The sequence below is a fragment of the Balaenoptera physalus genome (assembly GCF_965194825.1).
Source record: "Balaenoptera physalus genome assembly, chromosome: 7".
Taxonomy (NCBI): domain Eukaryota; kingdom Metazoa; phylum Chordata; class Mammalia; order Artiodactyla; family Balaenopteridae; genus Balaenoptera; species Balaenoptera physalus.
Window position 1 is genome coordinate 67,162,380 of NC_138886.1, and position 10,342 is coordinate 67,172,721.

Below are 10,342 nucleotides of genomic sequence, written 5' to 3' on the forward strand. Positions count from 1 at the left end.
TCAAGGTTAAGAAAATGAAACCTAAGGACAGCCGGTCATGCACAGTCAACGAGCCTTTCCCAAATAAAGTGGCTGCTTAAGCTAGAGCCAATCAAATGGTTTCCTTGTTTGGCTTCGGTCATCTTCTCTATAAAAGTCTTGACCCAGCTGTTGCCAGTGGAGCGCTCCTAACCACTTCCAGTTTGGGACTGCCCAGTTCAAATAGATTTCTGCTCACATAAACTCTTCAAGTTTTCTATACGCCTCAGTTGATCTTTCAACATCCCCTGCAAAAACCTACAAACAAAAAGTCCCCTTTAACAAACCTACAAACAAAAAGTCCACAAAATTCCCTGCCTACTGTGTGTCCCCGTCTCTCTCTCTCTCCTGCACAGGTTTTCTGAAAGGCAAGCACACTCACCAACCATTCCTCACTCCCGTCCTCTTCCGTTTTGGCTCCCGAGTCCGGTGGGCACGTGTCAGCCTCATCTCCCTTGACCTCTCCGCAGGATGTGCTCGCATTGACCGCTGGCCTCTCAAAGCTCTCTCCTCCCCTGCCCCAGGCTCTCCTGGGGTTCCTCCCACGTCTCTGGCCATTTCTCTGCCTCTCTAGTGAGTCCCTCCACCTCTGCACATGCTTTTGAGGTTGCCGTTGCCTGGGTTCTGCCCGAGGCTCTTTTTTCTGTTTACATCCTCACTCAAGGACTTAGAGACCACCACATATACCCTTCACATCTGTCTTCCAGCCCTTTGAGTTTCTTCTTTGCTCCTAAACACATGCCTTCTTAGCCTTCTGATGGAAGGCAGCTTGTGTATGTGGTAGCGTGCCCCTCTTCTGGGCAGTCAGTGCCCAGCTCGTCAGCGCTGCTAGGGTCTGCTGGCAGGGGGGTTCTTTGTGCTCTGGGAGGCCTCTCTTTGTCATCAATCCACCTTGGATCCTGCTGTTTCCATCCCGCTGTTTCTCGCAGGAGTAAACGTGGTCCCATTCATTATCCACTCCCTGATGGTAACAACTCAGCCGTTTCCGACAACTTGAGCGTTCTCCTGTCCAGCCAGCTGAAGATGTTTTGTTCTCTGAGGTCTCAGCATCCCTTTCAGAGAGAATTGCACGATTTGCCTGGGGGGCCAGGGGTGGAGGCAGAAGACTGCCTCATTTAGGCCTTGTCACGGGAACACAGTACTGACCACATTTGGGTGATGGCAGCCTCTGTGTGGGGTAACTCTTCCTGACAGCACCAGCTCTATCTAGCCTCAGAACCTTTGTACTAGCAGTTCCCTTTGCCAGGAACATTCTTTCCTTTCCTCTCCCAACTTTCTGCAGGCCTCTGCTCAAGGATCACCTGTGTTAACTAGCACCCCTCAGTCCTCTCCCTCCCCTTATCTGGTGTCCCACCTTTTTTTTCTTAGCAATTATCACCATCTGACACATTTTAATCTATTTGTCTATTGTCCTCCTCTCTCTACTGGAATATAACCTCCATCAATACAGGGATTTTTACAGCTTTGTTCAATGCTGTGTCCCATCTCAGACAGGGTCTGGCATGCTCAGGGCATGTTTGTTTAATAGATAAATGGATGAATGGATGAATGAATGAATCATGATATCTATTCTCATGAGAATAAGTAGTTTAGGGCAGTAGATCTTAAACTGCTCCAGATAAACCAAGTCAGAAACCCGGCTCTTTCTTCTCCCCAACATTCAGTATCACTCAGTTAGTTCTACCTATTGGACGTCCCTGAACTTAGTCCCATCTCCCTGCCCTCGTTCCCAGTCCAGAGCCACATCGTCTTTCACCAAGTTACAGTCAAGCTTTCACGCCTGTTTTCTCTGACTTTAGTTCTCCCCCCTCCAAATAATCCTTCCCACCTAGCCAGAGGGTGTTGCCGACACCCAAAGCAGCTAATGGCACTCCCTGGATTGAAAGACTTCAAAGCCTTCTCATTTCCTCCAGGGGAAACCCAACCTCTTTTGCACGTACAACGCTTGAGATCTGGCTTCCACGGCACTGAGCAGCCCTGTCTCTCACAGCTTTTCCCCTGGACTCAGTGCTCGCTCCACAGCCACCCGAGCCCCTCCACCTGCTTCAGCAACCAGCACATTCCAGACAGAGAGGGGAGTGTGGACTGGGAGGGGCTCTTCCGACCTGAGAGTCTTCACAGACTCCAAAACAAGCCCACAAACAAAACCTGAAGCTTCTGCTTCTTCAACCTACCCCCCTTCTATATTCAAAAAGGGCTCTGTGCTTCCCTCTGCCACGTATGCAAGTATAACACGGCATTTTAATTGTTTGCTTGTTAATCTTCCTCGCCCATCAGATGGCGAGTTCCAGTGCACTTTTTAATGTATGGTTTATATGCTCAGTCTCATAAGGAGGCTTGCGCATGGGGGCCACAGAGGAAATGTTGGTTGAAAAGGTGATGAATGAATACAGCTTTAACATACACGTTAATTTCATTCATATAAACTGGAAGGAAAATACAATCATCTTTTACCATATAGGAAAAAAACTAAGTTAGATAAAAATAACTTCCCTTCCTAATTAACAGTTTCATATTTTACATGCTACTGCTCCAGGGTATGTGCTGTTCTTGCCGGTGTTATTCTCTATATGTGTCCATACCTGCCCTTAAGAGTGAATGCTTCTAGTACATAATGCAGGAAAATATAACTCTCCATCCTGAAAGAAATCATCAACATGATGAAGAGGCACTTAATTTGGGGGCTTTGAAGACCGAAGCGTGTTTAGTGTATGCCTGGGGCAGGTGTGAGGCCAGTGGGACAGCAACCCTCCTTCCTGCCCTGGGGTTGACGGCACGTAGAAACGGAAGTGGTTGTACAATCTCCAAGGTCTATTTAATCTTTGGCCTAGTTATTGAATTTGCCAAAAAGGAGGCCAGTTAGTTCCAGGTGTGATGCTGGGGTCTCTGATGTGGAACTTCCCCAAGGGGAAGTTGGTTCACACCTGCCTTCCAATGGCCCCAGCATTATTACCAAGCCTCTCTCTTGCCTATGGGCTGGGAAGGGAATTCTGTTCACTTATTTTATGTCAAAGTCAGTGTCCCGTATCTTCTGGAGAATCAACTATGCATTTGGTAATGTTCCTTTCTAATGTGAGAATTCGGTGCTATTTGGGTCATACAATTTACACATAAGAAATGACCCTCTGAAAGATTAGATCTCAAAGTGCACTTTATTGAAAAAAAGCATTTCCCTTTCGCTGGTTAAAAAAAAAGACGTCTGTGCTGATGAAGCCTTTCTTGCCCCTCACTCATGCTGTGACTCTTTTTGCCCAAATGGGTGATTTGTCCCCAGAGAAAATGATGTAACAGTTTTTTCCTCCATGAAGGAACATAAAGTAAAAACTGGGCTAACTTTCACATGCTCTAAAACCCCTTTCTTAATACTTTCCAGTGTAGCATGCTGGTCTTGTATACCCCTGCAATTTCCCAATTTCAGTGTTCCTTTTTCCAGCCCCTGGGAAAACCAATTTTACTATTAGTCTTGCACACTTATAGATTCATGTTTTCATTCTCAACGAGGAATCATGGCGAATTCGCAGCAGCAGATATATATACGGGGAGCTAACATTGTTCATTCTTTAAAGAGCTCTCTGTAGTGTCAAATGTATCATGAAATTCATGGGAGCAAGAAGGCAGCCACAACTCCCTAAATGCCTGTGGCTTACTCTGTTTCCCCAACTCCTGCCAGGCCCTCGGTCCCTGTGGTTTAAACAGAGGCCTGTGACCTCAGACTTGAACTTTGGGGAGGTTGTCCCCACCCACATATAAAGAGTATCTATGAGCAGAACATGAGGATTTGATTAGGAAATGTGTTCAGGAGGTTGGACAGCTATGTACCAAGAAATATACTCTCATTCTTACGTAGTGTATAAAACCAGTGAACAATTTAGGGTTGGTTAAGAAATATTGCAGTTCTATAGCATAGGATGTGAACTCCTCAAAAGAGAAACTAGTGCTATTTATAGCACTAGAGTCTAACTTAAAATTCAAATGCATTTAAGAGCAGAATCAGGTAAATGTGCATTTTATGCTCTGTAAAGATCACAATTATAAACCAGGTACCAATCTTTTATAAATGTCAAGATGAACTCCAAAGACTGTATCATTTTTGGAGCTCTAGTAACACTGGAATATTTTCATAATACCAACAAGGAACAATGTAACTATGAAAACACATTCTTATATTCTGTCCAGGGTATTTACTCTGAGCATTCAATTTTCTAAAATTCCCTAAGATCATTGTATGACGCATGCTTCTTAATCAAGTAACTCCTAAGCTTTAGAATGGAGGGTAACATGAAGCATAAAACAGTATGGCAATGATTGTGAAAGAAAAGAGCCCGCTTTAGACATAGATTTAAAAAACACATCAAAAAACCTTAAAGGTAGCTGATAATGTTGGTGACAATTTGCTAAATACAGTACACGAGCTCCTGCTTCAAGATTAAATATATTTAGGAATGTTGGCATTTGGTCCTTTGTAAACTTTAGATGACGCTAGTGCCAAGTGATAAGTAAAATTCTTTTGCCTAGAGGTTCCTGAGAGATTAGGGCCTATAACATAGATTACCAGTGTAGTTCTGAACCCACAAGAAGCGTGGGGAGGAAAAGCGTTAGGAATAATGGGGATACAGCAGTAGATCTTTCAAAGGTGTTGGAAAGTTTAACTGTAACTCATTTTACTCTTCATACACAGTTTAGCCACTAACCGTTGATAATTGATGTTCTTAAAATCAATGGTAAGATACATTTCAACAGTTTTCCCTCTGACAATAAGGAAAGTCCTCCTTCATTTCAATTAGTAGGTGTTAGTGATTTTGGAAACTTGACCCTCTGGATATGAATATCAAGGAACAGAGCGAGACCTATGTTATGGAAGGTTGCCAGTGTTTATGTCACAACTCCTTACATTGTGCATATCACATGTCTCACATTCTTTTGGAATGAGGTGGAACATAGACACAATTTAATAAAATACTCAGGCGTAATTGAGCAAAGACTTGTTTCACACACATAAAATTAGTTCGCAGAAAATATTCCTCTCTGACAATATTTCTAGATTTCTACTTATTGATAAACTTTGTTTACTTGTGAGATTTTTTATTTATTTATTTATTTTTTTACCACCTTTCCTATTTTAGCTGAATTAAAAACAACATTACTTGTTTGGGAAATGTGATATGCTCCATGGAGTCCCTGCAGGAATACAGAAAATGTCCTCAATAGTCAGGAGGGAAGATGTATCATCTGGGGTGTATATATGCTCTCCGTGGACAATTTTGGATACTCATGTTTTTAAGCAGATGTTCTCTTCATTTTAAATGGCCCTATGATTAATGTACCAGTAGAAAGTAAAGGTGTTTTCAAAATTTTATGCATATTAGATAGGTCATCCTGCATGCATTGTACACATGGACCTTTAATTCTCAGGAAAGACCTGGAAATCATTTGATTTCACCTGCGGTATGCGCACTTGTTAGTCCCGAAGGATTTTCTCAAGTTCAGTTCAGATCTTTAATTGCCTTTTTTTCTTCCTTCCTCTTTATTAACGCATTTCCTTTCTTCCTTTTGCTGTGTTGTTTTTGCTTTTCTTTTCTTCCTTTTCCCTCCCCTCTAAATGAGAGTCTTGCTAGCTGTGGTATCCCACGAGCCATAAATCCTCTTGTTGGCCTGCTCAAATATCCTGCTCACTCCCCTCTTCAACATTTCACACCCTTCCCCAGCATCCTCTTGGTCTGCGGAGCACTTGGCTTGTTGGAGAGGAAGACAGAATATGTTTCTCTTTGTTTTGGAGGTAAACTGAGAGCGGTCTTCCAGCAAATCACTCTTACTCTTGACCTCTTCATCATCATCTGTGAGCATCTCCTTTCCAAAAGCAAAAATAATAGCCCCTAACCTGGCAGGTACACTGCCTTCTAAGTTGAGATTCCAAAGTTTTTGAATCCAATGTTAATATGGCAAAGCAATCCTTTCTTTTCCTTCCAGTTTTATTGAGATGTAATTGATAGACAACACTGTATAAGTTTAAGGTGCCCAGCATAATGACTTGACTTACATACATCATGAAATGATGACCACAGTAAGTTTAGTCAACATCCACCATTTCATATAGATACCAAATTACAGAAATAGGAAATATTTGTTCCTTGTGGTGAGAACTCTTAGGGTTTACTCTCTCAACAGCATTCATATATAACACACAGCAGTGTTAACTGTATTTCTCATGTTGTACATTACATCCCTAGGACATCCCTGGCTATGAATTCCAAACACCTGGGCACATTAACAAGATTACTTTAGGTGCCTCTGAGAGAGAGTGAAGGAACATCGTTCAGGAGTGTCAGATGGTAACTTTACTGATATCTGCTTTAAGAAACAGAGAGCAGGTTCCTTCTTCCCAGTGTCCCTAGGCAAGAAAATATTCCCATGAATTAGGGCAGGGCTGGAGTCAGAGGCATGCTATTACCAGAGCTCTGGAGTTTCCTGATCTGTGCTCAGGGCCGGGAGCAAGAGGGGACTCAGGCCTCACATTATGGTTTACCTATGTTTAGCTACGTCTCCCTCAGAACAAGCTGGGGGTTCTCTGTAGGCTGACTTCCCTGTTTTTGGAGTAGAGTCCCAGGAGGCTGTCAAGACACCAGGGAGGGAACTGTTCCTTGATGCACTTAGGCAGCTGATGCTGTGGTCAGCCTCACTGACATCTGTGTGCCTAGAATGCAGAGTGGAAGAAGGGGAGAAAGCCTCCAGACTGCGTGGGCCATGTGGATCTGGGTGACAACCAGCACAGAGAGATGAGTCAGTGGTCAAATGTTCCCACCCTCCCCAAGTACAAAGACCTCCCTTATTGTATTGGCACATGTTGCTGGAATTATGGGAGCCTGAGAATGAAATTAAATTTTGCTGGATAAAAAAGGTTAAAATATTTTTTAAAAATATCTTAGAAGTAGATAAGACATATACTCACTACATTCATATGTTTGACATTTTGTTGCAATTTAACAACAGTGACTTTAATTTATAAAAGTGATAAATCCTTAACATAAAATAATAATGATGATAAATAGCAATAACTTTTTAATATAAAATAAATAAAAGCAACAAATCTTACCAAATACCTTCCCTTAGAGATAACCTATATTGACAGTTGGTAAACCTCAGTCTAGATACATTTCTATGGGTAATCAGATGTAAAAGGATGGATAGAGAGAGAAAAAGAGAGAGAGAAATAATTTTATTAAAATGGGATCATACTATATATGATATATGTATATATTTAAATAAGAAGGATTATAATTTACTTGAATTTAACACAGGAAAAACGGTATTGAAACAAAACTAAAGGAACTGCTATTCTTCACATAATTGTTTCTTTACCATAAGAGATACTAGTTTGCATAAGATTCCTTAAAAGTTAAGGGGGGAAAATGAGGCTTAAATAATTACATTTTGTTTATAACAGCACCTTTTGATTTAATAAAATATCAATTGATTCCCTGATAGAAAAAATGAGATTAGTGTTTCTGTACTTCTTCCCACTCTACTGCCTCCAAATTTAAAGTCTGACCTCAGTGACTCTGGGCTTGGCCATGTGACCTACTTTGGCCTATGAATTGCGATGGAGCGTGACATTTGCCTCTTCGAAGCAAAAAGTTTTAATTCAAATGTGTGTTTTGGCTTGAGACATCTGGCTTTAGCCCTGCACGATGCAAACAGCATGTTCTGAAGAGGCGCTACTCTTTCAGTCTGGTTTTAGCAAGGAGAAAACATGTGGAGATGGACCCAAGAGAGCCACAGCTGATCCACAGCCCTTATCTAATGTGAGCAAGATACAAATGTTTGCCAGTAGGATATTGAGTTTGTTAGTTTTTTGTTTTTTTTAATAAATTCATATGTGAATATCAAGAGTATTTTTAAAATTAATTAATTAATTAATTAATTTTTGGTTGTGTTGGGTCTTCATTTCTGTGTGAGGGCTTTCTCTAGTTGTGGTAAGCGGGGGCCACTTCATCGTGGTACGCGGGCCTCTCACTATCGCAGCCTCTCTTGTTGGGAGCACAGGCTCCAGACGCGCAGGCTCAGTAGTTGTGGCTCACGGGCCTAGTTGCTCCGCAGCATGTGGGATCTTCCCAGACCAGGGCTCAAACCCGTGTCCCCTGCATTGGCAGGCAGATTCTCAACCACTGCACCACCAGGGAAGCCCGAGTTTGTTAGTTATAGCATCAAAAATAGTAACTACATTTTTTAAAGTTTATGTATTTATATTCTGCCCTATAAACACAATTTTTTCCAGTTGTTTAGTCTTAGCTTTGTATTTAAATGGATTTAGTATTTAGCACCAGTTATTGTACTTAAAGCATCTCCATTTCTGAATGATTTGTTTTGATTCATATCTTGATGAGTAGATTTTATCATAACATACATTTTTCTAAAAGAGTTCAAGATTGCCATATTCTGTGGGTTGTTTCGAGTTTGTTAATACCTTCTTGTGGCCCTTGTCTACTTGAATACCAACTTAGCTAGGTGTAATATTCTCACCCATTTACTTTCCCAACAGTGCATAAGGTTTCTTTTCTCCATATCCTTGCCAACACTTATTTGTTGTCTTTTTGATAATAACCATCATGACAGGTGTGAGGTGATATCTCATTGTGGTTTTGATTTGCATTTCTCTGGTGATTAGTGATGTTGAGCATCTTTTCATGTGTCTGTTGGCCATCTACATGTTTTCTTTGGGATTTTTAAAAATTGTGGTAAAAGATACATAACAAAATTTACCATTTTATCCATTTTTGAGTGTATGGTTTCAGTGGCATTAAGTACATTCACATTGTTGTACGACCATAACCACCATCCATCTCCAGAACGGTTTTCATCTTGCAAAACTAAAACTCTCTACCCATTAAACAATAGCTCCTCATTCCCTGCTTCACCTACCCCTCGCAACCACCATTCTACTTTCTATCTCTAGGAATTTCACTACTCTAGGTATCTCATACAAGTGGAATCATGAAATATTCGTCCTTTTGTGACTGGCTTATTTCACTTAGCATAATGTTTTCAAGGTTCATCCATGTTGTAGCATGTGTCAGAATTACCTTCCTTCTTTTTTTTTTTTTTTTAAGAATTTCACTTTTTTAATTAATTAATATATTTATTTATTTTTGGCTGTGTTGGGTCTTCGTTTCTGTGCGAGGGCTTTCTCTAGTTGTGGCAAGTGGGGGCCACTCTTCATCGCGGTGCGCGGGCCTCTCACTATCGCAGCCTCTCTTGTTGCAGAGCACAGGCTCCAGACGTGCAGGCTCAGTAGTTGTGGCACACGGGCTTAGTTGCTCCGTGGCATGTGGGATCTTCCCAGACCAGGGCTCGAACCCATGTCCCCTGCATTAGCAGGCAGATTCTCAACCACTGCGCCACCAGGGAAGCCCCACCTTCCTTTTTAAGGCTGAATGATATTCATTTGTATGGATATACCACATTTTGTTTACCCATTCATTTGCTGATGAACACTTTGATCACATCCACCTTTTGGCTATTGTGAATAATGCTACTATGAACATAGGTACACAAATATCTGTTCAAGTCCCTACTTTCAACTCTTTTGGGTATATACTCAGAAGTAGAATTATTGGATCATATGGTAATTCTATTTTTAAGTTTTTGAGAAACGGCCGTACATTTTCCATACTGGCTGCACCATTTTACATTCCCACCAGTAATTCACAAAGTTTCCAATTTCTCCCTCTCCTCACGAACACTCGTTTTCTGGGTTTGTTTGTTTTATAATAGTCATCCTAATGCGTATAAGGATCACTTCTTGATCTATTCTCTATATATACCATCTCTTCTCTATTTGCTATCATCTTTTTGTTATTATTATCTATATTCTTTGTGATTAGTTCAGATCTTTCAAATTAAAGAATTTAGCTATATTGATACTTATTAGATATATTGTTACATACTTATTAGATATACTATGCTCTTGTTTTGATGATTTGTTAGTTTCCTTAGCTTTGCATCATGCATTTTCAACTCATTCTGTAGTTTTCTGATACTCCTTTATTGAATTCAGATATTTTAAAAATGTTATATCTCAAAACATTTCCAAGGAGTATCATTCTGTCCCTTGAGACAGATTTTCTTTGAGACCAGGTTCATTATGTCTTTTGCCTGCTATTTTCCTTTCCTTTTCTTTTTTTCTTTTTAGCATGTTTATATAGTTGCCATGCCACTTCTCCTCTTGTTTATATTTAATGTATAATACAGGCATCTCTAACCAGTCTTCTCTTTGCTCTGAGAAATTATGATACATACGCCTTGTCATGCTTTCTTCTTTTTCTATGCC